The sequence below is a fragment of the Anopheles stephensi genome, chromosome 3, assembly GCF_013141755.1.
Source record: "Anopheles stephensi strain Indian chromosome 3, UCI_ANSTEP_V1.0, whole genome shotgun sequence".
Lineage (NCBI taxonomy): Eukaryota > Metazoa > Arthropoda > Insecta > Diptera > Culicidae > Anopheles > Anopheles stephensi.
In genome coordinates this window covers 76,839,037-76,853,728 of record NC_050203.1, presented here as the reverse complement: position 1 = coordinate 76,853,728, position 14,692 = coordinate 76,839,037, and the positions used below count along the sequence as shown (strand labels likewise).

Genomic DNA, 14,692 nt, shown 5'->3' with positions numbered 1-14,692 from the left:
TTCGTACGCTCTGCCACAACAAATCGTTGCTGTATTTGTGAGAGAAAATATATTAACGTCTTAAACGCTTGGTGAATTTACGCTTGTCTGCGATGATAGTTGCTTCCGACCCATACGCACATACAAACATAACCAATTGAAACCCTCAACGATCTTCTTCTGCCCCATCGAATGATACGAGCTAGACAAGTGGGAAAATTTATTAAAATTAATGTGCCACTGTTCGCAGACGATAAGAGACGACGAACCCACCGGCATGTTTATTGCAAAAGCACAATAGCACCCGTTAGTTTCCCTCGCCAAAGCCTCTCCTCTTTCCCCTGGAAGATACTCCTCGGTGAACTTTATTGTTCATTGCCACCATGACAAACAGCTTAACAGCACCGAGCACACGAGCACGGTTGTGGCTGACGAGGTTGCTATTGCCATCAACTAAAACGTGCCCGAACACGACAAATTTTCGGAGGAAGAAGAATCCGTCCTGCTAAACCTTTTCACTACCACGTTGACACCTATCGTTTGCGATTAATATCATTCTGTGTACATCGTTACGGGGTTAAAGCTCGACCGGCACAAGTTATAGGAAGCTTAAGCTGTAGGGGCTGTAGCTACCCCGGAAACCTTCGCTGACAGAGAAAATACGAAAACTTACGATAACAAATCGCTTTGGACAACAGTCATCATAAAATAGCTTTGAGAAAGGGAAAACAAATGGCAAAAACAAACAGCATTTGTAGAACACACGCACACAGCAACAACAACAAAAAACTTAGCCTCGTGAATTCGATCCTTTGAGAAGGAGAAAACGATACGAATAGATAAGAAATTCGATGCGAAAGAAACAGCCACGGTTTCGTTGTTTTATATTTGGACCGAATCAACCGAACCGAACGGAATAAAAGGGGGGATAAGAATAAATAAACCTTTCGTGTAAATCCTCCCGTCTCGCGGACGAGTGAAAGCTCGCTGACCATCTGAGTCTTGCTATAAATTCCTTAACACCTATACTTTCCGCACTCTTCCTTGTTAACCCGAACCTAAATAAAACACCACAAAACGGTTCCGGATAAGCCGAGAAAAATAAAGCAGACGTTCCTCCCCAAGGGAAGGACGAGCTGCTTTTCCTCACCAGGAGGGGGCCTGTTATCGGAACGGCACGAGAGGAAACGAAGATATGTGTGTTCCTCAACACGCACTGGCCCGGGCATGTCATAAATTGTTGTTTTTCGGTGATTTTCAACCATTCTCTCGAATGGCAGAAAGAGAAAAAACCCCAACAACGGGTCGAGATGACTTTCGATTTGATAAGAAACACACACGCAGAGAGAGAAAAGCGAAATCCCATGGTCCGTGGATAAATAGCGGTGTGTCCATCGATGAAACACTTGTCATGGGAAAATAAATTCACGGAAACATGCTTCGCACATTGCAAGGGCGTGTGTGCTTGCGGTCGGAGTGTATGAATCGTTTGAGTGTAGTATATCGGTTGAATCGGGCGGTTAGTTGTGTTTAAGCAATTGCGTGTGCTGCTGAAAGTAAATGATGTTTGTGCATCGTTTGGCAATGGGGTTGTGAAGGACTCTTGTTATCGAGCAGAATCTTCTAAGAATCGGAGATCGATAGATAGAGTGAATGATTTTGCACACGAAAGCATACATTTCGATGAATCCACTGGCTAGAACTGAAATAATTTTGTATTTATGCCAAACGGTTGACGATTTCCAAACATTTGGTATGGTGGATTGCATACTTTAAGGCTGAACTGGTTGATGGAAAGAGTCAACCCCTAAAAGTATGCAAGTTGCTGTTTTATATTGTCTCAAAAGTTTTTGTTTTAAAAATAACGATTTTTATATTAAAATTATCACAGTTTTGTTTATTTTATTCCATAGCAAATTTTATTATTGCCCCAGGTAATTCAATTAATTTTCCGTGTGAAATATATTAACTTATTCTTCAACTCAACACATTTCCACGAACTGTGAACCGCTCGCCGAAAAGGCAATTAATCTACCATTAACAAACGTTAAACGGGCGTTCGAGCAATCGAAAATGATTTATCGACAAAAGGTGTCGAAGGTTGCTGTCGGGGCCGGGCAGCTCAAAATTGAATCCCAAGAAATGGTTCCGAACACAACCAACTGCATAAATAAAAACGCAACTTTCCCTTTATTAAAAGTAAACTACTGGGACCCTATCTATCGATCAATCATTTTCCATTTTCCGAGAGAGCGTTCGACCTGGTATTTTATAAATTGAAACTTGTGTTTACTTTTCTGAACCATTTAGTTTGCGAAACGGCATCTGCACTAAAGCGTCCAGCTGTTTGTGTCTTAATTTTGCTTGCGCTGGCAGAGCGAGTGCTTATGGCAAGTAGAAGCTTTCGATGGAGCAAAACAAAACGACGGTTAACCCTTCAGGCTGACACCTTCAAGCATTCTTTCAACGCGTAAATTCCACACTCAACTTCTTCCAAATCGCATATTTTCCTCGGACGCTATTGCAAGTAATCCGATTAGCATAGCTCATGGATGCTGGCACTTGAAGCCAAAACCTTCGCTGCTAACGCTCTCAACCCGCACGTACACGTTTGTTTTACTTTGGGTTCGATTCGTTCGACATTCGCCCATGCCAAGCGACAACACTCCAAGAACGACGACGGCAATGATGTTGATGATGATGATGAATGAAAGTGTTAATTTGGTACGTGACCAGGATTTTCGGCGCTTGGGTTCGGTTCGCCCTTTTTGATTGGCCCCTTTACCCGCCGACGTGCTCTCAAACGTCCAGCTTTCCCGTGTAACCGGATGGTGGGCGAAACTTTTCATTTGAAACGTTTCATCATTATCTGAAGCCGCACAGGGTTAACAAAAGGGCCTGTCGTCGTCGGCTGCTACTACTACTTCAGGTGTGTTTCAGCACGAACAGTAGCTCCTTCACCAAGGACCAGCTAGCGAATGGGTTGGAGAAGCACTAGCAGGCACGGAAAGTTTCGTCCGAGTTTTCTTGGACAACTTTGCCGAACGAAACGAAACAACTTGTTAGGTTTGATTTGAGTTTTATTGCGAGCTCACATCAAGCTACGCGCCAGCCAACGAACTCGCGAGGTTTGACCAACTTTTCCAACTACCGCACTAACGCGAACAAATGGTGAAAACTGTGTGCAAATTCACCAACCGAACAGAATTGGAGCAACACGCCATCCTGGTTCGCGTGTGGATTCGCTACCGGCCCGCCTTGCTCAAATGCTAATTTTGTTTCTTATTAGCCCTCGGGCGCACTAGATTCTAAAGGAAAAATATATTCCCCACTGGTTACTCCCATTAGGAGTTTCAATGGCCGGAATTTATGCTCTACGGGGGGAAAGTGAGACCTTTTTTTTCTACGTACGCTACTCCCTAGCCCCAAGACAATTTACGACCTTACAACCATAAGCAGGGGCTAAACCCTGTCCACCGTTGGGGGTGAGTTTACATCGTTTTTGCGTTAAACAGGACAACGCTTAATCCTTTCCCCTTTTTTTTTGCTACTACATTCGCTGTTCATCTCGCCAGTGTCCACAGCGTGTAGAGACTCATTTTTCATGTTGGGCACGATGTTGCTTCGGTGCTACTATTTATGTTACATGCAAACGAAGCCTGCCTTTATACAGAAAAAGGCACCAACATTGCCAACGATGTACAGCATAACGTGCAACATGTTCAATAGTTCGCGGGACATGGGCCCTATTACTAGTCGCCCCGATGATATCTTGCTGACAGCCACCCATGAATGACAGGTTTTTGCATTTAATCTGTCGCAATGTTGCTGTCTCTGTGTCCGCTCTGTGGCGGGTTTCTCTTTCATTATCACTCACTGTTCCCTGTAATTTATGTCCCTTTCTGATGCTTTCCCAACGCTCAACTACAGTTAGCAAGTGCATTCTTCGGCATCGTTCCCTCGTCTGTCGGTCTCTGTGTGTTCATTTTGTTTTATTTCTCCTTGTTCTGGTGCATGTTTATGCTACTTGATTGAGCAGTTGATTGCAAGTTCACTCGCTGCCTTTCTGTGAACAGAGCTGAGGCGGAAGCTAATTAAAAGTTGGCTGACATAACGTGCTAACTGACGCTATCTCGAACGGTCGGGCACAAGCGAACAAACGAACCAGGGTCCATCAACGGGCATAGTTAGCTATTGGTTACAATGGTGGAATGGTAAACAGTGTACATTTCCATTTGTAACAATGTGACACACTGTTGATTGGTGCTCATGTACTGGTGCGCTCGTGACATCTGTTATGTCAAGTTTGTGTGGCTGTTGATTCCGAGTTTCGTTAGAGATAACAGGTAGCTTGTATTACATATTTTTCAGAATAAAAAGCGACAGCCGATAGCAGAAAGGCAATATATAAATTACTCCATTTTAAACAGATTAAAACTTAAAGGGGTTTTGGTAAAAGACTCGAGAAGGCCCCCCCCTGACAAAATTTGTTAGGCGCTGTAGGATTTACGCCTAAAGGTATGCTATCCGCAGTACACGTTGCGAGAGCTTCACAGTGAGCTTTCAGTGTGCTTTCACTGTGGTCAAAATTGGTTGAAGAAAGTCGAATAAAATATTGTTATTATTTGATTAAAACCCCCTCTCCGCTAACCCTACCATTCATTTTGGGTTACAGGAGCTTTGTACTAGTTTTCAGTCGCACTAGGGGTGAATAATCGGGCCTAAAACATGCACGGCGTTCTCGGACGGTAACGGAACAGTAATTCGATTAATACTTGTTACCTTGCATTGATATTCAGCAAAGGAGGAAACATAAGAATATCATAATCTCAAACCACTTGTTAAAATGTATTGTATCAAGTTCTACTCGCTGTCTATTAACAGTATTAAGGAACAATGCACAATGTTTACATCAAATGGGTTTTGACTATACAGTAATTCCACTGTACAACAAAAATGACAGGCCACAGTGCTGCACATAAAAGATTCTAGGGGGGGCCTTCTCGAGTCTTTTACCGGGGTTTTTAATGCTTTCTTTTAACACTCAACAACTTCAACCAGAATGGTACACGTCGTGAAAACAACGAAAACTTAAAATATTTTAAAAATATTACTCCCAACGTTTTTTTTTTTTGTTATGCGATTTGCATACTTTAAGGGTGTTCACAAGCTGAACAAACATATACTCTGAATGTCTCTGCGAATGTTTAGCTTTTTTCACACTTTCCAGAGAGTTTCAATTGACGACGCTTCATATAAAGACAAACTTTCAGAGATGGTGTATTAGTATTAAATTTATTTCTATTATTTTTCAGTTTTTTAAATTTTTTGTTTTTTATCATAGCAACAGTTTTTCTATCTATTTATCTGCTGTCGTTCCAGGTATAACAAATAGTACGCCTGATGCTCTGCAATCTGCATAACACAATACGAATTTTCAAATTTTTGTTGTTTGTTTCGATTTCAATTGAGTTGAAAACAGTGATGGTTGCTGTTAAACGTTACTGAAGCTCATTCGGCAGGAATTTTAATTAACTAACACAACTTGCTCCCATCTATTATCAAAACACTTTACATATCTATTCACAAATACGAGGACAGCCGTTATGTGCAAGCGAAATGCATCGGTTATTGTTTCGCCAGACGAAACCTATTTCAAAGCTCACTCATGCAAAATGTCTGCCAGATGCACCAGATACGCCAACCGAAATAAAAACCCGAAGCTTAGCAAACTACCAAACTTTCTCGTTGACAGAAGCCAATCCTCGTTCTATGTCGTTCACATGGATCACGCTTCTTGATTAATCCACCGACTCACCAAGGACAAAGTTCGCCGCGGAATGGAACTGCGTCGGCATCGGACACAAACAGAATGCCGAACTGCATCGCATTCTCGACGGGACATTAAATCTGCCATTTGTTAATACCTTTTTTCTGCATTTTCTTTGTGCAGATTTGAACTCGAATGAAGCGTTCTAATGCCCGACGGTGGCGATAACAAGGTCAACGGTCTCGGACAGTGGGATCAACTTGTACCATTTTGTTTGTTTTTTTTTGTGTTCACTCTTGACGAGCAAATAAGGGCAACGAAAGCGAGCTGGAAAGCAGTTGACCATTACTGTTAGAACACATTTTCCACATTACAACCACAAAGCACCGATCATTACCACGGTTCTGCTGAAGTGCAGATAGATGGGTATCGTTTTGTTGGGAATGAGTATGCTTTCGCCAAAGCGATGATGCATTTGGACGCCCTTTGTTCGAATGCGTTCGTACAAAGAGCGATGCAAAACTCCGAGAGCCCGGACCGGACCGGAAACGGAATGAGCTTGGGCAGTAATGTGTGCACAAGCTTCAAAAATCCTCCCAATCTCTCCACGTACACGATCCCTTGGTGGACGGACATTCATTAGTGAGTGATTTATGCACGGTTTGCATTTAATCGAACCACTGAATAGGCACCAATCGTTGTATGAAGAAATTAAGCGGTCCGGATGTGCCTATCATCGCACCCAAGCCACTGTGTCCATGGGTTAAGCTCACTTGACTCAAAACGAACGAGCAAGAACGAGCCCTGGAGCATATTCCGGAAGAATGCAATCATGACTCGCCAGCAATTGGCATTGTCCCAACAGTGTGTGTGTGTGTGTGTGTGTGTGTGTGTGTGTGTGTGTGTGTCTGTGTGAGGGTGTCCCATCCCCACTGTCCGGATGTGAGCTTACCTCAAACAAGTAACACTTGCTCCCGGGAACGGGATGGGCGATAATGCTGTCGACTCCTCGACCACAAGCCACGGAAAATATTCCCAATCCGCCCGGACATTCATTCATCCCCCTCACCAGCTCCACAGTTCTTAGATCAGCTGGTCAGCTTAGACACAGACTAGTAATCAACCGCCATTTCTAGTCGGGTCGAATGGTTTCCTCCCCAAGGGCTATCATCAACCGGGGTTGCTACCCTGGAAGCCGGGGAAAGAGCCGAATGTGACAGGTTGCACTAGAAAGGGACAGCTGCAAGGGTAAACATCAGTGGGTTGGAACAGCGAGATCCTGGCCCGGTCCCTGCAGCCTGCAACACCCTTGCATCCACCGGGATCTTCACCGGATGCAGTAATGGCTAAACGACAGCGACACATGTGTTTGTGTGCTAAGTGATATTTAAATTGTACCGTTATCGTTTGTGGGGATGGCTAGCTACCATTCCGAGCAGCCATTTGCCTGATGGCTCCCGATACCGCGCGCTCGCCCCAAACACACTTTATCATGCTAGTCACGCAACACCGCAGCGAAACACTCGTCACACATTCGGAGGACAAGGATGTTGCGAATGGTGCTAGCGTCCTTCCGGTCATTCTTTCCGGAACCCGGAATGAGCGAGTGGATCATAATTGCCCTGGGAGCCTTAGACGCAATCACTTTGATGGTGATGATGATGATTGCGCTGCTGGGAATGATGGGAATGCGTTTCGTTCCACAGATGATATCTCGTTTCGGAATCCTGCTCGTTTTTTTTTTTTACTTTAATTTCACCCAAAAAGAAGGATCCTATAAATAAAGATAATTAGAACACACATTTGATGTCCCTTCGAGGCATGGGATACGAGTTGCTGAGCGGATTATGGAAAATAAAATGATTGTTGCATACTTTCGGGCGAAACTATCTTCATTCGAAATTTAAAGCGCCTAAAGTTATGCAAAGCTACAACACACAGTCAGAGGTATTACTTCGTTCGAATTTTTGAACGCGCTAATGCAACACCAGGATTATCTTTCAGCTATCCATCTGCTAACTTCACAAACACCAGCAGGCAAAACCACCCGACCCGAGCTGTCAAGACAGCTGTCAGCCGCTTCACGTCTTCAAGCTGTCAGTCTCAGTCTGTTTTGTTCCGTGACTTTCGGATGCTGCGAATTCGTTTCATAAGCCATTTTTAGATCGCGCGAGCGAGCGGATAAAACTATCCAGCTGCTGTTGTGAACAGCAAGATGCTTATTCGCTTTTTTTTCACCTCCTCACTGTCATGCTCCATTGTTTGGGTTGACCTTCGCAACATTTGGTCAGCACAAAATTTCGCTCCGTTTCCGCTTGAGCGCACGCTGTGGAGAAGAGCCCGGGATGAAAGGTTGTGGTTATTAATTTTGTTTCCACCCTCCGCAACCATCGCCCACAGCTCTTCGATGACAACACCTTGGTTTGATGTAATGCATTCAAGATGCACCTTCTCCAAATGGCTGGAAGGAACTCGGTGCACACAAAAGCCTTGTTCGTTACTAGAACATGGTGTGTCATTCTGGCTGATGGTTGATGGCGTTGCTTTACAAGCGCAACGGTGAAACATGAAATATGACTAAGAATAATGTTTCGCACGTCAATCATGTGTGGCTGGTAGAACATATTAGATTTTGCACCGTATGCATTACGGCTGCACTTTAAGCCACTTGCAGCAAGCGTGGAAATCAATAGGGGAACCAAGTTCTAGACAGGCTTTGCTGTGTTTGATGAGACGATCTGTTTAAGAAGCTGTTTAAATACTGGCTAAAGAGAGCTTTAATTTTGCGCCCAACGGTATGCAATTCGCATAAAAAAATTATGCTCTTTATGGTCTCAAGTGCAGCTTTTTGTACCCTGAATTATACTTCTTTTACCGACATCATAACGATATGAATGCATACCGCCTAGTCTGGATCTATTTTTAAGCTTCCAGCAAAGAGATAATTGAGTTTCCACACAGTTCAGCGCACAGAAAATGTCTCACAAATTATTTAATCCAACCCAGATTCCGGGGAAGCCTTAGGAGCAAAAAGTTTTCAAAGTTCCTTCACCAGTTGAAAGTTTCGCTCCATTTTAATTTGCACTCTTCCACCGTGCAACATACGTGACAAACCGCCATGCAATCGATTGTCTTTATCTCAATTCTTTTTCAAACTCCTAACCTTACCCACCGAGTGCATGTGCCAGCCAATATCAACACACGATTGCAAACTGTGACCGTTTTATTACGATTTGCGAAATCTGGGGCAAAGTTTTACACTACCCCACACACACTCTGTGGGGTCGATCGAAAGAAAATGCAACCCGGATTACTTGTGGAGGAATCTAATCGAAACTTACCCATCGCAACCGTAATGCTGCTGACATTTTGCCTTTCCTTCACGCTGGTGCCGTGCATTCCCTCACGTTTAAAAAAGGGCACTCGAATCTAATGATTTACCACTTCGATACTCGATCAACGTGGATAAGGTTTGGATGTGTGGACACGAACACGATACACACTGGAGCGTTTGCGCTCCCGGACAAATAGAACCGTCAGTTTGATTAATTGACACCGCCTCTTAATTACTGCCAACCGTCTAGTGAGGGTCGAGCTAGACCGGGTGCTGGAACCGTTGCTGTTGCCTGCAACTAATTGGCTGCTCTTTAAAAGATTGACCATGGAAAGGTGAGTGGCGTTACGTCAAGTGGCATGGGTGGGCTGGAGTGGTGACGTGCGAGGCGTTCAGGACGAGCTTTACTGGCACGCGTTGATGAAAGTAAGGAATATAGGGGATGCTAGTGTACTTTTCTTGGCTTACGAAACGGTGAAGTGTTCTGATTTAACCACACAGAATGAACCTTTTTTTTACACACACGAGTTTGACTATTTTTCATCAACTTTTCAAGATCGCGTTCAATGAATCGTCCAGCTACAGCGTCACAATAAAACAAAAGCCATTGAATTTCCTTACGATCCTTCACAGCATAAATCTGCACGTTGCCCGCTAGAGCTCCATATTTTGATACATCCTTTTCTCATCCCTTTTTTCTTTGTGCTCACAGTAAGAACCATGAATCATTCAATTCTTAAACTGTCCGACACACGATCAATCACAAGCAACAACGAACCTACACACACACAAACGAGACCGATTTGCGAAGAACCTCTTTTTTCACCACGTGTTAGATGAAGACACCACCGAGGGATAAAAGGCAACCGAGCCGGACATTACTGGGTGGGGTGTGCGCTCGCTCGATCAATCATCAGGATTGCACAGATGATGCACTAATATTTATTTTAACCGAGCAAACACAAAAAACATGCACCAAAGTGTCTTGTTTTTTTTTCTCACACGTCTGACATTTACTTTTATCACTTCACATTACTGCTGGACGCTTCTATTCTATTGGAGCTTTTATTCTACCTCACTTGTTATCACTCCACAGTTAAAAGATGCACGCTCTTATCGTTTAAGACGAGTAACAGACTAGAACAGGATGAAGTCTCTCTGTGCCATCCTGGCTTTCATATCGAACTAACATCCAATTTCTCAGAATGCAAACAACAAATGGATGGCGCGAAAACGTTCGCTCCTCGGTTTTATCAACCGACGTTCGGTCCCACTTCGGTTCCAGGGGTTGTAAATCCGGAGGTTCTGCAGTAAGGAGTGAGTCACAAGCTTTAGCGAGCAAAATTTTCATCGTTTGAAATTAATTATACACTGTACAAATTTTTTTACTCAATCCTAATCGACGAAAAGCAGCCTGCAAAGGACATATAATTGATCGGAAACTGTGAATTGCATACATTGTGGCGTTTGAAGTATCAGGTATTGAGATACAATATTGAAACGCCTAAAAGTATACTACAGCTGTTACTTTTTTATTTTTTTATTTAAGTCTAGCTGTTTACTGTGGGTTAATGTTGAATTTATCATCCTCTTCGCAATTCCTTCTCGACTAGCAGTTGATTTCTCTTCTCATTCTAGCTAATTGCTTCCACAAACCTTCGGAACTGCTCGAACGCTCCTTCGGTTAACTGCTCGAAACACTCGCAAGCTTTTACACCGCCGCCATGTGATTTTTCCCTTCAACGCTTCGAATTGATACGTTCACGAGCAGATGAGCATTAGCCTAAACAGGCGCCGACAGCCAAACAAAGCAAATAGTGATACAACGCCAACGTTCTAGGCGAATAGCAGCAGCTGGGTAGGCGAATTGTGTGATGCGTTGCTGGTTCCGTGTGAAAAAGGACACGTTTCACGATGTTACACACAACTGCTGTGCCTAACTAACGCTCAAACAACACCACCGTTTGATTGTTTGCTCTTCGTTTACGTTCGCCCAGCGATACCGGTACCATTCATGACAAGCGAGCGCTGCCGCTATTAGCACGGTACTACGTAGCAATGCATTTATGCGTATGACAAGATGGTTCCCCACCCAACAACGCCATCGAAATGAATGCGTGGTCAGAGGCTTATCCCTGCATGCCATCCTCGCTCCGCTGACCAGTACACTGGCGTGGCTAGGGTCACGAATTGTTGACCTCAAAAAGCATATGCCCTTTCCAGCTTTTCACAGCTGACTGGTTCTAACCCACGGTTCCGTGTGCGGGAGAGTCAGATTCAATATGCGTTTTTTTTTTCTCCACTTTCCCTCACCAACATGTCAGCAGAAATGCATGCAAAAGGGTAGCGGTTTAAATGTGAAGCGAAAAAAAGAAGAAGATATTTTAAAATCCTTCTATCGGACTCAGACTAATGGTCTTACTAGAAGGATGGAGTGCTGGTACGATGGACACGCCAATGATGGTTACAGCGACTGCGTTGGGCAAGAGTAAATGGAGAGTAGAGTAAAAAAAAAAAACAGGGTAATGGATGGCAGAAATGTAGCCCTAACGGCAGCCACATTGGTTGAATTTATTAAAAGCGTGACAACATGGCATAGATTAAATGCTATTTGAATTTGCTTTTATCTACTGATACGTAGTATAAGTTGAATAAAACGTTGCAAAGTAAAATCTCAATCATGTAAAATCATGCTTGAGAGTCAGAAGCGCCTAAAAGTATGCAATAATAATATTTTTTCTCTTGTAGCTATTTTGAAAACTATATCACTTATGATTAGTGTCAGCAATTTTTAAATCAACAAAAATATAAAATTTCCTATCGAGGCTAAACTAAATCGCAGCAAAACAAAGTTTGGCTTAAAACAAAGTTTTCACTTAATCGAACAGCTAGTTGCCGAAATGGATGTGACCTATTTCCGCGTGGCTACAGCCAAAAGTTCCAAAAATACTCGTGGTATTGAATTAAACGTGCATAAATTCAATCAACAATTCAATTTCAACATCTGACAGCACTAGCTCAGCCAGCGCATTTGAATGGATTTATTTTCAAACGATGTTTTCCTCCCTGCAACTCTATTCCGAATGATTGACAGGACAGTAAGCAACTCTTGAAAGCTCTCTACACTCACAGATAAAAACAGTAACGAAAGGGAAGCAAAATAAAAAAGGGATATAAATAAAAATTCAGTAGCTTCAGTAGAAATTTAGTAAATTCCTTTAAATCAACTACAGTACATTATTTTATTCGCTTCGATGATGTTTTTTTCACTCGAAGTGCACAACGCACGTTATCGGAGATCGCACGATCACACGCTGATTCTGTGATACAGTGGCAGCATAATCCAGCATAATGTCATCGCAAAGTCAGTCCATAAATCCTTTAAATACAGTCACGCTTTTCATCGACCATCGACCGGCGTCCAAAAATGGCACAAAGATGAACCACCACCACCTTGGTTGGTGGTCCTGGAAAACTGTTGTCGGTCACGCCGAAAGGCAAGCAAGCCGGTCGGTGCGTCGATTGCGTGCTCGAATCAAAAGTCTCGTTTACTTGTCGTTCACTGCCTAACCTCTCCCGGGTCTGATGCTGCTTTGTGCCTTCCCAAATCTTCCCGCCGACCATCGTTTGATATGCAAATGTGCGCAGCAATTTCTCGTTGCTCTGAGCAAGCACCGAACAGAGTGGAACGACGCCTTCCCAAACGGTGCGATGTTCTTCTTGGCCTTGCTTTATTTAAATCAAAACGTACAAACGAAACGAGCAATTGGAATCTAAAAACGAAAATAATGCCGCAAGGGCTTTTGTAGGGTGAAACTATCAATTGGGAAGAGAAGCAGCTTTGCCTTTTCTGCTCCGTTCCTATCAAGTGTCGAATAAACGGTGGACGAGGAGCTTTGGACCAGTTGGCTCTCGCCCTTCACTGGACTATTCCAGCTGGCAGTTGAAAGGGATTAGTAGGTACGGAAAATAGGTTGTGCTTTTAAAATTTATTCAAAACTGATAAGCAGGGAAGTGGATTCTTATTTTGTATTTGACCGTTCTTGTGGAAAATCAGTTGGCAGACAGCTTTCATTTGTCTGGAAGGAACTTTTGGAAAAAAAACAACTTGAGAGCTGCCCAACGTAGAGGAGACACCAGCGAAGAGGATTTTTTTTTTTTATTCATAAAGAACGGCCTGGCCGTATTGCTGAAGAGGATATTGTTTTCAACAGAATTCTAAATGATTTTCAAAGCCTGTTTTAATGATTCTCATTTATTTATTTTTGAAAAGAAATGTACGTCATGTACTTAAAAATGCAATAAAGTATCATTTTGTTGTGCAGATAGCGTGAACTTAGGCATTAAAAATTTTATCCTTCGATAGAACGCTGCCCTGAAGTATCAATCAGCAATCAGCACATAAAATCTACTAATTTGTATCGTTTTAATCATTCATTTTATCGTCACAAAATATATTTAAAATAAAAGAAGTTCAATTCAAGGAAATTAAATTTTAGACATTAAATAATGTATAAAATCAACAAAAAAATCATTTGAAAAGATATGAATGAATGACTCCCAAATTCAAATAAAACGAGAGAATTTTTCATCAAAAATATGAATCAACCTGCGTCTTCTATCATAGGTAAGTAACAACACTCTGTGCATAAATGCGCTTACACACCAATCCCATTTTCGCACATCTTACTTTACCATGCATCTCACTGAGATTTTACAAATCACCGTAAGATCCTTCGCTTGCTCTTGAAAGTCTAGCGAGAGATAGAGAGAGGAGGAAACAGAGTCATCTGCCACCCGAACCAAAAATCCCCCACGTCAGATACTCCTGTTAGCACTGTACCCTTGCACTTGAAGCACGTAACACCGATTCACTGGCCCAATGTCATCCGGCACCGGCTGGAACAATATGTCAATCTGCAGCCTGGATCATACACGGACACACGAAGGCGACAACCGTTCATGCTTTCTCACCCTTATTTTGGTGACTTTCACACCAACCACATCCGTCACGGTGGAACCCGAACAGCTGCAAAAATCGGTCGAGAGCATCGTTAGAGCAGCGAGTGCAATTGTAGTCGGTCTCAACCTTTCCGTCCGGATATTGACACTCCAACGCTACCCGCTTCCAGAAACCTCCTGCATGCCAAATGACACGAGAAAGCTCACGAGACGATTGCAGTTTTGCTTCACACAACTGCATTTGTGGCGGGAGGATGCAAGCAATTAGAAGAAGAATGCAACTTCGTGAGAAGTTTTCGCCTTTTCCCCCCCGAACCGGACACTCTTGGCCCAGAGTGGGACGCTGTCTGACTGGCTCGTGCAGAAGTGTTGTGGCTGTGGACAATGCCAGTGCCAGACACAATTGTCACCATAATGATACCGCTGCTGTAACCGCTTCTGGGTGGATGGTTCTCTGTGGAAATGTGTGTATGTTTGTGTGTGTGTGGTGTCAGTGCGCCAATTTAAGTTGCTAGTACCGAATTTGTGGCAACAAGCACCATCTTAGGGCGTTAAAGTTGTGTGGCATCGTTGGAGGTTTTCTCCTTTTAGAAATGTTACTTGTTGTAAGAAATAATAGCTATGGCTTTCTCATTTTCCAAAACGAA

At 43.1% G+C, this 14,692-nt stretch overlaps 1 protein-coding gene across 3 annotated transcripts in view; it reads right to left on the bottom strand.

Moving 5' to 3' along the window:
* The window catches only part of LOC118510869, a 67,991-nt gene extending 57,712 nt beyond the window's left edge, over nucleotides 1-10,279 (bottom strand). Inside the window, exon 1 of one of the 3 annotated variants that reach the window (XM_036053217.1) lies at nucleotides 9,091-10,279. The gene's annotated coding sequence lies outside the window, so the exon portion shown is untranslated. The remainder of the gene's footprint in view (nucleotides 1-9,090) is intronic. The other 2 variants (XM_036053218.1, XM_036053219.1) reach the window with 2 other exon arrangements.
* Nucleotides 10,280-14,692: the final 4,413 nt, after the last annotated feature.